The sequence below is a fragment of the Humulus lupulus genome, chromosome 6 (genome assembly GCF_963169125.1).
Source record: "Humulus lupulus chromosome 6, drHumLupu1.1, whole genome shotgun sequence".
NCBI lineage: Eukaryota > Viridiplantae > Streptophyta > Magnoliopsida > Rosales > Cannabaceae > Humulus > Humulus lupulus.
The window spans coordinates 57,620,886-57,640,738 of NC_084798.1; the positions used below are offsets into that span (position 1 = coordinate 57,620,886).

Below are 19,853 nucleotides of genomic sequence, written 5' to 3' on the forward strand. Positions count from 1 at the left end.
CCTTCTGCTTCTCGAGCTCAGAAGCTGTCAGTTTCTACTCCCGTCGAGGAGTATGTAATTGACAATGCGGCTGGACCCCATGGGTCTATGCTGTGTTCAGATGTTATGTCCCGAATCAGCCAGAGCTTCAGCAGTCTCGAAGCTCCTCAATGGCAATATTTGAACAATTCCCGAGACTGCACTGCCCTCTATGAGAAGAGTATCGAGCTTGCTGCCGCGGTAAGTTTTCTTCTACTTCTTAGTTATATTTACACAGTCCTTGCGTTAATGACGATTTTTTCTTTTGCTAGTCTCTTGCCTTTACTGCCCAGCTCAACTATAGGCTGAACAACGAGATCCATTCGAGCAAGTCTTATGCTCAGGAGGCGAAGGATCTTCAACTCAAAGTGAGTGACAACCTGAAGGCAGCAAATGAAAAGCTTGAGGCAGGAGCTGAGGAGCTTAAGGTTAAAGTGTCTGAGCTTGAGAAGCTGAATACTAGGCTCGCAGAGCTCGAGAAAGAGAATGCCAGGCTCGTAGAGCTTGAGAAGGAGAACGCTCGGCTCCAAGAGGCTAACAAAATGCTCGAAGAAGACCAGTCCCCTACCTTTGATATAATTGAGGGTGAAAAGGCTCGCCTCCTTGCTGAGTATAAAGAGAAGAAGGACCAGGCGGTTGATTCGGCCATGTACAAAATGTGGGCCAACAACAAAGACCTCGATACCAGTTTCTTAGGTCCTCATGAGGCGAAGCTTCTGGATAAGTGGAATGCACGGCTCGAGGCGGAAGAGGCTGCTCGGGAGGCCACCTCCGAAGGTGCTCAGAAGGATAGTCATGTTATTCGTCCTGAGGGGTCTGGTGTTGCCGATGCTGAGAAGGCCAAGGAGACTCCTCCTTCTTGAATCTGATCTCGGGGAAATCTTATCTTGGGGCTGCGTCCCCTAATTTTTGTAATTACTTTAATTTATGCTCGCAGGGCAGATACAATTTCTTTTTATATTAATACATATGCTTTACATTTCTTGGCTCGAAATATTTTGCACATTTTGTATTAATGAATCGTTTATGTTTATTTATTCATACAAACATAGTTTGGATTTAGGCTCGAAATCCAACGCATTTGTGCATCGTTTGCTCGAATTATCCGCTTCCGATCTCGTTATTTATCAAGGTCGGATATTACTTTAACCATGAACCCGAAAGTACTTGTATGGTATGTAATGCGAATGGTTTAGTTATATCTTATTGCTTAGTTACTTTTTCTTGTCCTCGATTATTTCTCCGAGGTTATGAGTTCGAAACTATTTTCCTTTAAGATATTCCAGCCTTGATCTCGACTTATCTCGAAGTAGGTTTAAGTTCCCACTTATCGTCGATTAGTTTTAGCTGGTTTGCTCCAAACCTATTAAGTTCGTGTTTGGTTTGTAATTTACACTTACATTTTTAACCTAGTTCGCACATTTGGTTATACCCAAATGTTTTTATCTTTTGATAATTTGGTTACGTCCAAACTATCCAAGCTCGCGCATCTGGTTATATCCAAACACTTGTATGTTTTTGATAATTCAGTTACGTCCAAACTATCTAAGCTCGCGCATCTGGTTGTATCCAAACACTTGTATGTTTTTGATAATTCGGTTACGTCCAAACTATCTAAGCTCGCGCATCTGGTTGTATCCAAACACTTGTATGTTTTTGATAATTTGGTTACGTCCAAACTATCTAAGCTCGCGCATCTGGTTGTATCCAAACACTTGTATGTATTTCGTGTATGTTATTTTATTTTTTAAGCTGATGGTATGTATACCAATGATGCCCCCTTAATATCCTATGAGTTTGACCATAGGTTATTAAATTAAGAAAGATTGCAAAAATAAAAAGAGACATAACATATTGAACGAAATAGATCTTTATTTGATGGAATTCGAAAGCAGAAAAATTAATACAGATAGAAAAATCATGGTTACAGGCAACACTTTTCCTATACTATTGGTAGTAAGGTCTAAGGTGTTCGCCATTCCATGCTCGCAGTACCAAGCTCCCATCCAATCTCGCTAGCTTGTAAACACCGGACCGGATGACTGACTCTATCTGGTATGGTCCTTCCCAATTCGTCCCGAGCACACCAGCTGCTGGATCTCGTGTTGCCGAAAATACGCGTCTTAACACCAGATCTCCCACACCAAACTTTCGATCTTGAACCCTCTTGTTGAAATATCTGGTAGCTCGTTGCTGGTAGGCAGTGTTCCTCAGCTGAGCCTCGTTTCTCTTTTCTTCAATCAAGTCTAAGGTTTCTTCGAGCTGAGTGTGCTTTGAGTTTTGGTCGTAAATGTGAGTTCGGATTGTTGGAATTTCGACCTCGATAGGCAACATTGCCTCGCAACCGTACGCTAGAGAGAACGGGGTATGCCCCGTTGATGTTCGAGTTGTGGTCCCATATCCCCATAGGACTTGGGGCAATTTTTCGGGCCATCGTCCCTTTGCTTCCTCCAACTTTTTCTTTAGTGAACTTTTGAGAGTTTTGTTTACAGCCTCGACCTGCCCATTCGCCTGAGGATGAGCTACTGACGAAAAACTCTTTATTATTCCATTCTTTTCACAAAATTTGGTAAACAAGTCGCTATCGAACTGAGTTCCGTTGTCGGATACAATCTTCCTTGGCACCCCATATCGGCATACGATGTTTTTTACCACGAAGTCAAGGACCTTTTTGGAAGTTATTGTTGCCAACGGTTCATCCTCCGTTCACTTTGTGAAATAATCCACAGTGACTACAGCATATTTTACACCACCCTTGCCTGTTGGGAGAGAGCCTATGAGATCGATTCCCCATACCGCGAATGGCCATGGGGATGTCAACATGGTCAGCTCGGATGGTGGAGCTCGAGGAATCGTGGCAAATCTCTGGCATTTGTCGCATTTCTTCACGTACTCGAAAGAATCTGTTTTAATGGTAGGCCAGAAATATCCTTGGCGTATGATTTTCTTGGATAGGCTATGCCCCCCGGTGTGATCTTCGCAGAATCCTTCATGAATTTCTTCGATGATCTTCTTAGCTTCGGTTGGAGTTACGCACCGAAGTAATGGCATGGAATACCCCCTTCTGTATAGATTTCAGTCTACAATGGTGTAACGGGGAAGTTGATACATTAACTTTCGAGCCTGGTTCCGATCTTTTGGAAGGGCTCCGGTCTCGAGGTATTCAACTATCGGGGTCATCCAGGTAGGCTCGGATTCAATCATACACGCGTCTTCCTCCTCCGGTTCGTTGATGCTAGGTGCCGAGAGACGTTCTATGGGCACAACGTTCAGTTCTTCATTTTCAACGGAGGTGGCGAGCCAAGCTAAGGCATCTGCATTTGAGTTCCGCTCTCGGGGAACCTGTTCAACTGCATAAAATTTGAAACGCTCCAATGCGGATTTTTCCTTCTCCAAATAAGCTGCCATTTTCGTGCCACGAGCCTGGTATTCTCCCAGGATTTGATTAACCATGAGCTGGGAGTCGTTGTAGCAATGTATTGCTTTAGCTTTGAGCTCCTTGGCTATACGAAACCCCGCTAGTAAAGCCTCGTATTCGGCCTCATTGTTCAATGCTTTGAAGCTAAATCTTAAGGCAGAATGAAATCTGCTTCCTGCGGGGGTAATCAAAATGATTCCTGCCCCCGATCCATTTTCATTGGATGAGCCATCGACATAAAGTTTCCACAGCTCGTGGGCCGGGGTTATAACTTCATCGTTGGTCATGCCAGTACATTCTACTATAAAGTCTGCCAACGCCTGTGCCCTAATGGTCATCCTCGGGTGGTAGGCGATCTCGAAATGTCCGAGCTCAACCGCCCATTTAAGAAGTCGACCTGAAGCCTCCGGTTTAGACAAGACTTGCCTAAGTGGTTGATCAGTCAACACATGGATGGGATGCGCTTGAAAGTAGGGGCGGAGTTTACGAGATGAATACATTAAACTAAGCGCCAGCTTCTCCATTAGGGGGTATCTTGACTTTGCCCCCAGTAACCTTTTACTGATGTAGTAAACGGGTCTTTGTACTTTTTCTTCTTCTCACATGAGTACTGCACTTATCGCGTATTCGGTGGTGGAGAGGTATAGGTACAGTACTTCTCCCGTTTCAGGTTTTGATAAGATGGGGGGTTGGGCGAGGTGCTTTTTAAGCTCCTGGAATGCCAGCTCGCACTCCTCTGTCCATTCGAATTTCTTACCTCCCCTCAAAAGGTTGAAAAACGGGAGACAACGGTCCGTAGATTTTGAAATGAACCTACTTAGGGCCGCCATTCTGCCGGTCAAACTTTGGACATCCTTGTGTCTTCGAGGTGAGGGCATGTCAATCAGGGCCTGGATCTTGTCGGGGTTGGCTTCTATTCCACGAGCGTTCACGATAAAGCCCAAGAATTTTCCGGAAGATTCTCCGAAAGTGCACTTCTGAGGATTCAGTTTCATGTTATACTTGTGGAGCACGGCAAAGCACTCTTCGAGGTCATCAACATGGTTATTGTTAAGTTAAGACTTGACAAGCATGTCGTCAACATAAAATTCCATGTTATTGCCTATCTGTTCTGAAAACATCATGTTCACGAGCCGCTGGTATGTGGCCCCAGCATTTTTGAGCCCGAATGGCATGACATTATAGCAGTATAGCCCCTTATCCGTTATGAAGCTCGTATGTTCCTGGTTGGGGGCATGCATGGGAATCTGTTTATATCCAGAATAGGCATCCATGAACGACATCAGGCCATGCCCCGCCGTGGCATCCACGAGCTGGTCAATCCTTGGTAATGGGAAACAGTCTTTCGGGCAAGCTTTGTTGAGGTCTGAATAGTCAATACAGGTCCGCCACATCCCATTGGGTTTTGGGACCAACACCGAATTGGCTACCCAGTCAGGGTAAAAGGCATCCCTAATGAATTGGTTTGCCTTCAGTGCCTTCTTTCTGTCGTCGTCCAGCTGTCTTCGCTTTTGTTGCTTTGGAGGGAAGCTTTTGTCTATATTTAGCGCGTGGCTTGCTATATTCAGACTTATTCCCACCATGTTCGAATGTGACCATGCGAAGACATCCTGGTTCTTCTTTAAAAAGCAAATTAGTTGCTATTTTGTCTCATTCTGGAGGTGTTTTCAAACCTTCACCTTTTCCGAGGGATCGGTTTCCTCGAGCTGAATTTCTTCGAGCTCTTCTAAGGGTTCGAGGTCAGCTTTTTCCTCAACCCTTGGATCGATCTCTTCGTCAATTTCTAAGACCGTCCCGTCTTTACTTTGAATAATGACGAGTGCCTGTGCACTCGTCTGTTTCTTTCCTCTCAAGGAAATGCTGTAGCATTCCCTCCCAGCTAATTGATCTCCCTTTAATGTTCCGACGCCGCTAGGGGTCGGGAACTTAAGGGCCAGATGCCTTACTGATGAGACTGCCCCCAGCCCAACCAGGGCGGGTCTCCCGAGTAGCACATTGTAGGCTGAAGGTAGATCTACTACCACGAACTCCATCATCTTGGTTGTCGAGACTGGGTAGTCTCCCAAGGTTACGGGGAGCTCGATGGATCCCATGCAGGCAGTCCCTTCTCCTGAAAAGTCGTATAAAGTAGTTGCACACGCTTTCAGGTCGCGAAGGGAGAGTTCCATCTTCTCGAGGGTTGCTTTATAGAGAATGTTAACTGAGCTCCCATTGTCCATGAGAACTCGGTGGACCCTTTTATTTGCCAGCTGGAGAGTGATGACCAGCGGATCATGGTGAGGAAACTGAACATGAGACGCGTCTTCCTCAGTGAAAGTAATTGGTTGGGATTCAATCCTCTGACTTTTTGGAGCTCTAGGTTCGGGTTCATAGGGAGACCCATCCCCGGTCTTCAGCTCGTTAACGTATCTCTTTTGGGCATTTCTGCCCATTCCTGCGGGATGAGGCCCACCCGAGATGGTTATTACATCCTCTCCATATATCGGAGGGGGCCTATCTTCTTCCCGAGCTCGAGAATTATTGTTTTGCGTGGGTTGCGGTGGGGTAGAGTTTATGTTTATCGTTGTAGTTGTAGGCTAGGAAGTCATATTAAGTGTCGATCTTGCTTCCTCTACATTAACAAACCTCTGTGCCCGCTTGTTAAACTCGGTTATGGACCTCACAAGTTTTCTCTGCATGTCGTCCCAGAGATCATTCCCTGGCATAACTCTAGCTTGGACAGCCATTAGGTGACCGCTGTCATCCACGTTCCGAGCTCGGGCTACTTCTAAATTGAACCTCGTAAGGTAACTTTTCAAAGTTTCTCCTGGCTGCTGCCAAACATTAGTCAGGGTTGACGCCTCTGGCCTAACCCCCGTCATGGCTCTAAACTGCTTCTTGAATTCTCCAGAAAGCTGTTCCCATGAAGTTATTGAGTGTCTTTTATATTTTTCGAACCAGCTTTTGGCTGGTCCTGTTAAAGATGCTGGAAATAACATGCATCTGAGCTCGTACCCCACGTTGCTTGCTCTCATTATGGTGTTGAACGAACTTAGATGGCTGCATGGGTCGGACTTCCCCTCAAACGTTGGAACGTGAGGGATCCGAAATCCTTCGGGAAATGGAGTGTTAGAAATATGGGAAGCAAACGGTTCAAGCTCCTCGTCAGAATCTTCATATCGATCCCGACCTTGCTCGCTTTTCAAAAGCCTAAAGGCTTTTTCCAACTGTTCAATTCTTTCCTAGACCGGGTCCGCGAGGGGTACTGTCTGGAATTGGTTGTCGCCGATCACAATTCTAGGCTCGCGCCTCCGTAGGGGGTCTTGACGCCTATTCAAGCGATCCCTCAGGTCCGGGTTTATCGGGTTTTCGTTACCCCGAATTTGATTCAGGTGTTCTCGTAGGTCGGAGCGATTCCTGCGGCTTCCAGTATTCTTACGACCTCGATCATACTTGCTGACCGATCTAGTATCTCCAGAGTCGTCACTAGTAAAACTTGTCGCATAGTTATTTCAAGATGGATCTTTTCCGTGTCGCCTCGTTTCCGCTGTGCGGGACCGAGATATTTGACTTCTCTCTAATAGGGCATCTCTCCGCTCCTGGAAAGCTTCCCTGTTTCCTTGTCTCCTCCCCGCACGCCTTTCGTCCTGATCTCGAACTGGTTGATCATTCCTACGAGGGGGTGAAGGATATCTTATAGGTGATGGAGGGAACCATATGGATGACGGTGGCTGCCACCCATTTCGCGGCCTAGACGGTCCGGAGTTTGCCCGAGATGGGTTGGTTGCATTCGGTGCGCTCCCAGGGACTTGAGTCCAAGCCTCTACAGGGGCTCGGTTGTTCTCAATTCGCACAGGTACTTCCACAGGTGGATTAACCGGGGCCCTAGCCCGAGTACTTCTCTGGGGCCTAGGGGGAGCGGATGGCTCTGCTGGTGCCGGAGGTTGTGCTGGTCTTCTTGGGGCAGCATTCTTTCGCGGACGCCCCCGGGGCCTGCGGGGAGGAGCATGCACATCCCTAGGAGGAGGAGCTTGGTTTTCACGCGGAGGCGGGGGCTGAGCCACCTGCGCCTCTGCGGCTATCCTAGCTAACTCCTCATTCCGCTTGTTGGCCTCTGCCAACTGCTGTTTCAGCTGCCGGTTCTCAAGTTCCACAATGGGAACATATCGTTCAGGATTGTAATACATATCCTCATCTCTTGGTGGAGGAGGAGGTCCCCGAGAATCGGAGGATCCACTCCTTTCTTCGACATCTGGGTTTTCCAATGGCTGTTTCCCAGGACGTCTTGGATAATCTTCTTCAGGAATGTTCTGATTATTAGCGGCCATAACTTGTTCAGGGTGAATGCTTAAGGCTCTCAATGAAAGCACCAAACTGTTGACGCCGTTTTTCGTCAACAGTGAAAGAAGAGCACGAAAACAATTGTCAGTTGTGGCCAAATGAAATATAATAATACAAACGAGATTTTTTACGTGGTTCAGCAGTTAAATCTGCCTAGTCCACGAGTCTTTGTTATTAAGCTTAAGATGATCTCTGAAAATTCTTCAAGGATGAATTCTCCAGAGTTTTCTCCTAAGATTACAAAAATTCGGTCATTTACAATGGTGCATGACCTCTCTATTTATAGAGAATATTTCAGAATACTATCCCACATATTTTGGGAAGTTATTCTGTATATGCAAATAAATTAAATGGCATTAAAAGCATGCAATCCGATATACAAGGAAACGTCCCCTGAAGATCAGGGGGCGTATAACTGAACAAATAATATCCCTTGATTGTAGGGGATTTATAGTAATCGATGTAGACCGCGTCTCTTATAGATGACTCATTATGATATTCAAAGTTATTATCCTATATCACCAAGGCCCCTATACACCCAGGTTTCTTATTGATTTTCGAGCTATAACATCTTCCCGAGGCCACATGACTTCGAGCTCATACGCGCGTCAGGCTCGGAGCCTTGATCCGAGGCCATCCCGAGAACAGATGTACTTCGGGGTCTATCTTTCGAGCTTGTGAGGATTTTGAGGTTATCCTCTTCGAATTCGTCTCTGCTTCATCGGCTCGATGCTTAGATTTCGGACATGCTCCAGACTTTACAAGTTCAGTTATTACGAGTCCAGCTTTCGAGGTCACAATTCTCATGGCTCGAAATCTGGGTGTAACACTTTTCTTCATTACTTTGGATTGAAGAGGGTTCCATTTATGTTCAAATTCTTCCATTGGTAGCTCTATTTCCTTACCACTCCTCACATTGACCTCCTCACTTCATTCTTTCCCCCTTGAATTTTCCAAATTCCTCAAGGATGAATCTTGGCTTTGAATTAAGACGTCATTTTTAGCCATATACTCCATCATCAATACCTCCAATGAACATAATTGAGCCGCTTGGTGAGGTTTTTCTTCTATAATGACTTCTTGAAAATTATCTCAATTTTCCTCATTTGGTCCTTGAGTGCAAGTGTTAAAAGTTGGCTCCATATTGCTATAATTTTTCTCCCACCCTTGTTTGGTCATTGAACAATTCTAGTACCACCATTCATTGTATTTCGCCATGTCTTCCAACATCCAATAGGCTTCATCGACGGATACTTGGTAGAAATTGCTGGTATCATCTCCTCTTTCTACCCACTCTCTTGCTTCGACATTCAACCCATTGAGGAAGACCTCTAATTGACACTCTTTGGACAAACCATGGTGTAGGAACCTCATTAGCAAAGTTTTGTATCTCCACCATGTCTTGTATAAAGGCTCCAAGTCGTGTTGAACAAAATTCATGAGGACATGTATATGAGACATCTCAAGTTCCTCGCAAGACAAACAACAAACATAGAAAGAAAAAAACAAAATAGGAAAAAGGGAAGAAAATGAAGAAAAAATATATATAAAAACCAAATTAGAATCAAGAATCAATTATATTTGATATTGATTAAATATTTGCCGCCAACAGCACCAAAAAATTGATCGGTAAAATATGCACGCAAGTGTACGTGGTCGTGTCAAGTAATAAATTCCGTAAGAACGGATATCGTCTCACAGAGACTATTAACCAATTACCAATAATCGCTTCTCACTTTCTATTTGGTGATTAAAATTGAAATGAATAATTATAAACTGCGAACGCAATTTAAATAAATGTAAACAAAACAGAAAATCGAAAGATAAAATCAATAACAAAAAGCCTAGGGAATTAATTTCATCAACTTTTCATTCTATTGATTTTACTAATTAATTCTAAATCTCTTCTTCCTATTCTAATAGCACGTTAACAAAAATCGATTCCTACTCTTTTTCAAGATATAAGATCTCAACCTATATGAAAGTTTTCTACATCTCTGTGATAAACTTAAACACATAGCAGACATTAAGAATGGTAACCTAATTGCTACACAAGTCATACAGGTACTCTCGTCCAATATGTAACTTATGTCTATAAAACAAAAACATATTTCATTCGCATCTTTTGAGTTTTGAATCAAAATCATAAAGCAAGCAAATAGTGATCAAGTATTTACAGCAAACATCATATAGATTAGAATAAAGAAGAAGTATTAATAGAGTATTATAATAAAATTAAATCGAAATTCAAGCGACTACATTAACCCCTAGATAGAGGTGTTTAGTTCATATTAGACATGACTAAAATCATAAAACAATTGTTGAGAAACATAAAATTAAACTACTAAAAACTAAGAGAAGAGTGAAGAAAAATAGATTAATGATGGTAAACAACTTCTAATCCCGAATCCAAGAACTCCCCTCTACAAAATGACCTAAAAAAATCGTATTTAAACACATTTTTTCAAATTTTAGTGAGGCGGGTCACGACTTGCCTATTCCTGAGTCGCGGCCTCCCTCTTTTTCTGCCAATTCCTTCCTCCTCTAGAAACTCAGGTGCCGCAACTTGATAGACCAAGTCGCAACCTCCCTGTTTTTGGTTCCCTTCACCAAATCGCCTCTATCTTCATGCAAATCGCGACTTTACAAGTTGTGACTCCTTGTTCCAAATTTCTTCATTTCACTTTTTATCACCTTCTTTTTGCACCAGAGTCATCCAAATATTCTAGGCTCTTCCGAATTCACACAAAATGCCCAAAGACTCCCAAAATACTCATTTTCATCATCAAATCTGCTCATTTCCTCTCCATTCGCCAATTCATAGAAAAAACTTGAAAAACAAAACAAACACAAGTATAATACCGTATAAAACTCATAATTTGACTCGAAACTAAGACTAAAACACACTCTAAAACTACCCTAAACTAGACTTATCGGCGGCACAATAGTCATTGTTTGGGCTAGCACAATAACCTGCGTGAATGACAAAGAAAGAAGATAGAGGGAAGAGGAAAAAACTATAATAACCTATACTAATGGTATTTTTGTAAATATTTTTCCATCCGTTATTTTTGTAAATAAAGTTTAAAAACCCATAGCCAATGTAAATAGTCTCAAATTGTACTAGTATGCGTGTTGTTCAATAATGTTTTTGCCCCTCATATAGATTCAAATGATATTTTTCTTTTGTTTTGAAATGAAAGATTGTATACTTATTATAATATATTTTTTTTATATGTTATTTTTAAATGTAGTTCAGCCAAAAGTTTCATTTATGAAAAGATGGGCTTTAGTCCCAAGTCGGTGTAGCCCAGATAATCTTTCTGACTATGAGATAACAAGTGCATTACATTTTTGTTTGGAACTTTCCATGAAAACCTTAGCATTTCATATTTCATTTTCCCAAATGTCAAAATCTTTCCATCCATCTACACCTCATAAACTCAAAATTGTCTGCATTTTCTTATTCTAAAATTAAGTTTCCAACTACACAGACTTATAATTCGTTCTCTCATTTTTGCTTAAAAAAACAAAAGACAATATATGTATATCTATTTTATATAAAAAATATGTAGATAATGAAATATTTTTGTTTTAACAATTTTTTTTTGTTAACTTTAACGGAATATTCTAAATATATATCGGAATATATCTTTAAAACTAATTAAAAATAAATTTTTATTAATTATAATAAAAGACATTAAAATATTATAACATATCATTATTATAATAATATTTAATATAAGGTTATATATTTAATAATTATATTAATATAAATTTAAATTTAAATTCAAATGTTATAAAATATTATTATTATAATAGTATATAATACAAAACTAGATATTTAATAGTTATATTTATATAAATTCAAATGTTATAAAATATTTTTATAATAATAATAAATAATCTAAAATTTTAATAAATTATATTAATATGAATTCAAATATTATAAAATATAATATAATTTTAAATGTTATAAACTATAATTATAACAATAATATATAATACATAATCTTAATATTTATTAAAAAAATTATCATTTATATTTAAAAATGTCATCATATTATATATATATTTTAAAAAATCATAAATAATGTTTTAGTTTAAATTTTTTAACATGTTTATGTCATTTTTGTATATGTAATGTTGTTTATTTATTTTAATTTATATGACAATAATACAATTTAATAAAAATAATTAATAAATTTTATAAATAATATTAAACAACGTTGCAGGTTACTTGTATATAATGTATATATATATATACTAAAATAGATTAAACCATCTATATATAATTAATTAAACTAAAATAGAGAAAAAAATGACTAATAGTATTTAAGTTTGGCATCCTTTTATGGGTGCTTCTATCTGCACCCATTTTTTTTTCTCCACTACTTTCTATATAAACCATTCATGAATTTCCAAAAATTCTTTCCACACACCCTTTAAAAAAAATTAAATACAAAATTTATCATTAGTAAATAATTTTATGTGTATTTTTCCACCTTTATATTCTATTAGTTTCTTTAAAAAATGTATATTTGACACTCTTAATAATAAATTAAAAAGTATATTTTTAAGTAAAAATTGTAAATCATAATTTTTAATTGTATTCTTAACTCAAAATAAGAGCAAAATACAAACATAAATAATTAAAAAAAATAGTAAAATCAAAACATTCAATTTTCTTTCTTCTAAAAATTAATGTATATAATTTTTTTAATTAGAAAATATAAAATAATTAATATATAAGTGACACAATCAATATTTTAGAAGTCCGTGATAAACAATTAATTTTATTTTTTTCTTAATATTTGATGAGGATATTTAAGCTAATTTATTAAAATAATGTATTTTGTAATAATTAATTAAAATAAATGAGGAGTGAAAAAAAAAAGAGTGTCAATATTCACACTCTTTTTCTCTATATATATAAATAGAAAGTTGAACCTATTTTACTATAAATTTCTTCTTCTTCTTTTTTATTTTGTATTTATTTTATCATTTGTCTAACAACATATGAGTATTTATACACAAGTGGTTGAAAAAAGGTGTTATTTTATTATGTATAATTTTAAATGTAAAATGTGTGTATCACAATCCTTATCAATTTTCTTACTACTAAATGGCCTGCATATTAATTTACACTAGGTATATCCATAGATAATTTGATATAATCTAATATATCACTTTCTGGAGGGAGTTTATTCAGTTTTACATTTGGCATACAGTAGATATAGCTGTACATCTAATTTTATATGGTTTATTATCCTTAGACATATAGACATTTTGGCTATAAATTTTTAATGTAAGCATAAATTAGAAGTAATTTTTTTTAAAAAAAAAAGAAGAAAAAACCCAAAAATTGGAGCATCTTACGTTTCATGAGATAATTTGTAATCTTTTTATATGAATAAAAATATGACATTGGAAGGACAAGAAATTACTAGGGTTTTATTTAATGAATGAATCCGTAGGAGATGAGATTGAAGGCAAAGGTGATAATATAGTAGATAAAAAAAAAAAAAAAAAAAAAAGAATGAAAACTCAAATGTGTCACGAAATTTTTGACTTTAAACACTTGCTGATCAACTTGGTACGTGTTTATCCAATTTCAAGGGCTGTGAGATTTCCAAGTCATCTTGTAAAAGATAAGGTACTATAAGTATATATGGTCATTTTCATTCACATGTGGATGTGTTAATGTGGCCACAAAGTAGAGGATATAACCCTATCCAAATCCAAATTTATTCTTCAAATTTCACATAAGCTTAGGCTTGTATAGTACTATCTATAATACTTGTATAATGTGCATATTATATATATATATTTATAAATATATATATATATCCATAATCCTTATAATGATATAAATAAAGTAATGAATTTTTATACGTGTGGTGTTATGTACCACAGACAGTTTAACTAATAAACTCTGTGGCTCAGGCAGTGGCATGGGCCCGTCAAATCCCTTTTATTATTTTATTTTATTTTATTTGTACACACAAATCTAATTATATGTATTGTTGATTGAAAATATCTATTTTGTCCCCCCAATTTTCAAGTTTATAGTTTTATTCATCTCAAAATGGAAATATTTATTTTGCATTTTGTTTTTTTTTTTGTATTCTATGATATACATTTATATTTATATGTATGTCTGTCTGTTTTCTCAATTCAAAAACGTATATTTACAAAATTAAGTAATTAATTAGTTTTAGCTAATGACAAACATTAAAATATTTTACAATGCAATTAAAATTAAATCTTTGCATACGCAGAAGGTGAACTTTAACTCCAACTGTATTTTTTTTTCATTTTAGACAGCTGCTTAATCTATTCGTCAATGAGATTTTATTGTATATGATACAAGTCTATCATTTATTGTCTATTTTTATGTTGGTTTTGTATTTTGTTTATTAGCTTTTGGTTGTGATCTTTTATTTAGTAATTAAACTCATTGTGTGGGAAATTATAGTACATTTACAAATATATTTAAAAAGAATTTTGTGTGCTTATAAATATATTTGGATCTTGTTTGATGAGTCTAAAAATAGAACATTAGAATCAAATAAGAATATACATATATCATTTTTTGTAACTAATAACTTATGAGAAAATGAGATTAAAAAAAAAACAAAGTTGAGAGTTCATTTGTAGCCCTCGTCCTTCTCCCAACCACCATCGATCAAATCATGAGACATTCCAAGGTTTGGAGCTCAAACTCTAACAAGAACTATAGGCTAGCCCCATGCCCATGCTTTGGTCTGGGAATATGGTGTCATATCTTGATAGGTATTTATATATTTGTACTATAAGTCTATAACTTTTCGTTTTGTCCATATTTTTTTTCAGCTCACTTTTTCTTATTAATTAGAGGTCTTTCTTATACAAAATGACATAATTTTATATTTTATATAATTTAAAATAACATTTTTTTAATCTGTAAATTTTCATTAGAGAAACAAGTACAAAGCTACAAGATTTAAAGGTGGTTTGGAATTTTACCATTCTAAACTAATTCATTATCTACCCCTAATGCTTTTTTTGCCAACTTGTGAGCCATGTCATTGGCTTGTCTAGGAACATATGAGAGAATTACATTAGGGAATCAAGAAAATGAATGTCTAATTTCTCTTCCAATGTCAGAGAATGGAGAAATATCTCATAAGAGGAAGTTACTTTGTTAGCTACAATTTGAGAATTTGATTCAATGAAAGTAACTGGAAGGAAACTGCTTTACACCAGCTAAGAGCACTAAGCAAAGCTTGGCCTTCAGAAATCATAGAGTTAAATTTACCCATTGCAGGAATTATTAATCCAGCCATCACTTGTCCCTTGTCATCTCGAACGAGTGCTCCATATCCAAGTTTATTAGCTCTTGAGTCACAACAGCATCAACATTCAATTTTAGGCATCCCGAAATTGGAGGTGACCAAGTTATCCTGCTATTAGATCTTGTATCCCTATGGGATTCAATTCGACTTTGCTGAGCTGATTTATATTCCTGTAAAAAAAATTGTCCAATTATACAATTCCTTTGGAGGGAGAGATGGCTTCTCAAATAGCTTTGAGTTTCCATTGTTCCAAATGGCCCAAATCAGACAAATACAAGATTCAAACATATCATTATTCAGAGTTTCAAAAGCCTACAAAATAAAATCAGTGATATCCCTGCAATTGTAGGATTTATAAAAAGAAGAAATATCTAAAATTTTCCAAACCTGCCGAGCCTAGGAACAATACAAAAGAGCATGAGAAACTGATTCCTTACTAGCACCACAAAAAGAACATGAGGGGTCGTGAATAACTTTCTTTAAAACCAAGTTTAAAGCACATGGTATTAAATGGCTATATGTAGGCCAAATAATTTTTTTAACTTTGGGTGGTACTTTTGATTTCCAGAGATGAGACCACCAATGCTTTATTGGCTGAGTGTTGTCGGGAAGGATTAGAGCTAGCTGATTTAGCAAGATGATAGGCAGGATTTATAGTAAACACCCCAGAAGAAGTGAGACTCCAAACCAAACAATCAGGCTTATCTAAAGAAGTTAAAGGAATCTGTAGTATGGCTTGGACAACATCTTTAGAGAAAAAGCAATTAAGCTTACCAGTGTCCCAAGTGCCTGAAGCAATAATGAGGTCAGATACCTTTAAAGATGAGCAATTAGTAGAGTTTGATGTGATAAACCTGAAGCTTGGAAACCAATAGTTTTGGAGAGTGTTAACCGAGAGACCATTGCCAATTTTCCATATGAGACCACGTTTGAGAAGATCTCTTCCCCAAATAATATTCTGCCAAGTAAAAGAAGGAGAATGACCTTTAGATGCATCTAAAAAAATTGGAATAGTTCAAATATCTAGCTTTTTAAGAGTCTAGATAATAGAGAATCAAGCGATCAAAGAATTCTCCAAGCTTGTTTTGCTAACATTGCGTGATTAAAGTGGATAAATTATCTAAACCCTAGACCCCCCATGAATTTAGAACAAAAAATTGAGGACCAGTTGTTCCAATGAATTTTAGGCTTTGAACCAAGGCTTCCCCACCAAAACTTCACCACAAGAGACTCAATGTTTTTATAGAGGCTAACAGGCAATCTAAAACAAGGCATCACATAAGTTGGAATAGCTTGCATTACTGCTTTCAAAATGACTTTTTCCAGCTCTAGAAAAACCGTTGTTATTCCAGTTATTAAGAAGAGATTTAACATTGTCTAGAATAAAAGAAAAGAAGAGTTTCTTAGACCTAGCAAAATTTTGAGGTAACCCTAAGTAATTACTAGTGAAAGGATTATTCTGCAAGCCTAGAGTTTGCAAAAAACTTTCGTATGATAGAAATCCTATGATAGAAATCTAAGGATTATTCCAATTCACTAGGAGTGTTAGGAGAAAAAGTAATTGAAGACTTGGAAAAGTCAACAACTTGACCAGAAATCCTATGATAAAATCTAAGGCATGTTTTATGGCTTGGCAAGAAGATTGATCCACCTGAGAAAAAAGCAATTTATCATCAGCAAAGAGTACATGGGAAATAGAAGGAGCATTTCTAGAGATCTTTATACCCCAAAGCAAACCATTTTACTCCTTCAGATACAAAGTTGTAGATAATCCCTCAGAACACAAAAGAAATAAATAAGGAGAAAGAGGATCACCTTGACGAATACCACGGGAAGGCTTGAGGTGACCTGTGACCTGTGACCTGTGACCTTACTATTTATACAAAAGCTAATAGAGACAGAAGACAAACACTTCATGATGAGAAAAACGAAATTTGAGGGGAAATTGAAGTGTTTTATAATGGTTTCTATAAAACCCCACTCCGCTCTATCAAAAGCTTTCATCATGTCTAATTTTAAAGCTGCCCAACCGACCAAACTAGTTGTAACGCCCCTACTAATCCAAGACCGTTAAACTATGTATTTAAATCAGTGCTTAACTCGTTAAGCAAGTTGTTTGGACTTAAAAGTGTAATTAAAGTCAAATAAAGGTTTAGGTGTTAAATATTTTGGTCAAAAGGTATAAGCTTTTCCAGTAAAACTTTAAACGTATACAAGGGATCCCAAAGAAAGTTTTAAACAAAGTATAATTACAACCAAAGTTACAAAAATATCTGGCCTAAGCGGTAAAACTGGACTTATGCTCTAAGTCCCTCAAAATATCTCGACCGTGGCGGCCAAGCAGACTGAACTTGTATGCGCTTCTCTAGAGCCCTCCAAATCATGACTGGTCAACTTTTCCCTTGCCTTTACTTGTACAAAGAGCACTCGTGAGCCAAAGCTCAGCAAGAAAACCAACATGGCATATTAAATATCCAATAAAACACAAGCAAAAAATCGCATGCTTCACCAATAATAAACAATTCATTTTAGCATATAAATCAATTACACGACCTATGCCAAACGAGTGGTTTCAGCACCCCTTTGGTGGCCCCACCATCACGACCTATATTCTACATGTTAATTGTCAAATTCGGCCCATGCCGATCAATCACAGACAACTTATAAAGCAAACAGATTCAATAGATATAATTTCAAAACATGGGTACATAACCTTAAGTAAATTCAAGGCACGGTTATAACTGTGTTCATAGGTCGGGGCCAATGCCCTACTCTAGGTGCGTGTGCCAATTTTCTTAACTCGAGTCTCATGCTGAAGATGGAATGACCTCGAGTGCGATCCTTTTCCCGAGCCCTCTAAAACCCTAATCAAAGCATATATAATACGCTTATTAGGGACTAAGTTCAATCACATGTTCCAAATCTAAACCCTAGCTCTCATGACCTCCAATTCCATTCAATAGGGTAATGGAATCGTTCCCCAAATCAGATTCCAGAAATCATGAGCTAAATTCCCAAAACTTCAAAAAATTCCATTTTCAGGGTACCTGGCACGCTAGCGTCAGCCCTAGCGCGGTCACACTATTAGAAATATTTGGGTTTCTAGGGCACCAGCGCAATCGCGCTGGTAGCCTGGAAACCCAGATCTAGCCCCAAAATTCTTAGATGCTTGGGACACTAGTGTCGTCGCGCTAGGTCCTTAGAAACTAAATATCGAACCCATAATTGTGTTCTTCACCAAACTCGAACCTTACGATTTCTGAACTTCCAATCCATCCAAACAGACTTGAAATATATATATATATATATATATATTTTTTTTCTCCAACCCAAAGGCCAAAATAACCATAATACAACTACACCACCAACATACACCCTATGGACATCAATCAAACACACAATTCAAACCAAAAATGAAAGATGGCAAGTTTTGAGTTGTGAACTCACTCTTTTGCCCCAAAATCCGAGAATCAAACCCCAAATTCTTAGCTTCAATCCAAATTCAAGCCCTAATTAACTTCCTAAACAGGTTTCCATTCTCAATTATCTCATCTACACAACCTAAAAACATAAATTCAAGACTAGTTCCATAAATCCCCAAAATCCCATCAAGCAAAATAAAGAACTTGAAAATTAAAGCAAAAAGATTATACCTTACTGAATTTTTGAAATCCTAGCTGGTTATGGAGACTCCAACAACTTCTAATCCTTGTTGCAAGATTAAATTTCCTCACAATTCCTCAAGAATAAGGCCTGATCTAGCCTTTGATAAATTTGTGTTTTGGTGAACTTGAAGAGAAACAAATTGAAGGGAAGCTAGAGAAAAACGTAAAAAGGGGTTGCCATCTACACTCAGCCAAACTTCTTTATTCCCATGGTCAAATGACCATTATACCATTCCCTTGAAACTCCTTCCTTAAAGCTCCACAAGGGCAAAATGGTTATTTATCCTAAAATTCTCACTAAACCTTAAATTACACCACTAATTTCCAATAATCAACTAAACCATCAAGCATAGCTATTTCACCAATTAATTTCATTTCACCAATAATCCCAAATATATTGAAATACCCAAAATACTCCTAGGCTCGGCCCAAGCCGGGTATTTATCCCTTATGTGACTTTTTCACTAAAATCGCTCGAAAGGATCCACTTGTGCTGAATATCACATATATCCACATAATAATGTGATCTCAAGCACATAACACATAATAATTACAAATATACCATTAATGGGTCAAAATTACGAAAATGCACTTTTCTAACAAAAGCGGGTCTTTAAGCACATTTAATACACAAAATCATGCATAATCAATCATATAATAATATATTTCACATAATTACCCAACGTGTCCTCCTGGCACACTAATCAAAGCATTAACTCTTATTAGGATTTTTGGGATGCTACACTAGTCTTCCTATGATTTATGGCATGTAACAATTCATGAGTGTTAAGGAGTCATTTAAGTGTTGGTTGGTTCTGTTAATTGTGTTTGTTATTTTTGTTAGAGGTTGTTACTCAACAACCTTTCTTGTATTGGCTAACACTCGTTAGCCTTAACATACATATAATACTCTGTATTTTCTTTCAGAGAATTAATGAGAATTACAATTCAATTTCTTTCAAAGTCTTTTCCTTAATAATGAGCAACCAAAACATTATCAAAGATGATCCTATCAGAAAAAAAAGCACTTTGAGAAGTTGATATAATATCACTCAAAACTGGTTTTAGTCTATTTGCCAAAAACTCTAGAAATTA

At 37.4% G+C, this 19,853-nt stretch overlaps 1 long non-coding RNA gene across 1 annotated transcript; it reads right to left on the reverse strand.

The window, feature by feature from the left end:
• Positions 1-14,876: 14,876 nt before the first annotated feature.
• LOC133782191 (uncharacterized) lies at positions 14,877-18,949 on the reverse strand. Its single transcript, XR_009870373.1, has 2 exons — positions 18,747-18,949; positions 14,877-16,051 (listed from the first exon to the last, which is right to left on the reverse strand). It is a non-coding gene; the product is annotated as an uncharacterized LOC133782191 (long non-coding RNA).
• Between the last annotated feature and the right edge of the window lie 904 nt (positions 18,950-19,853).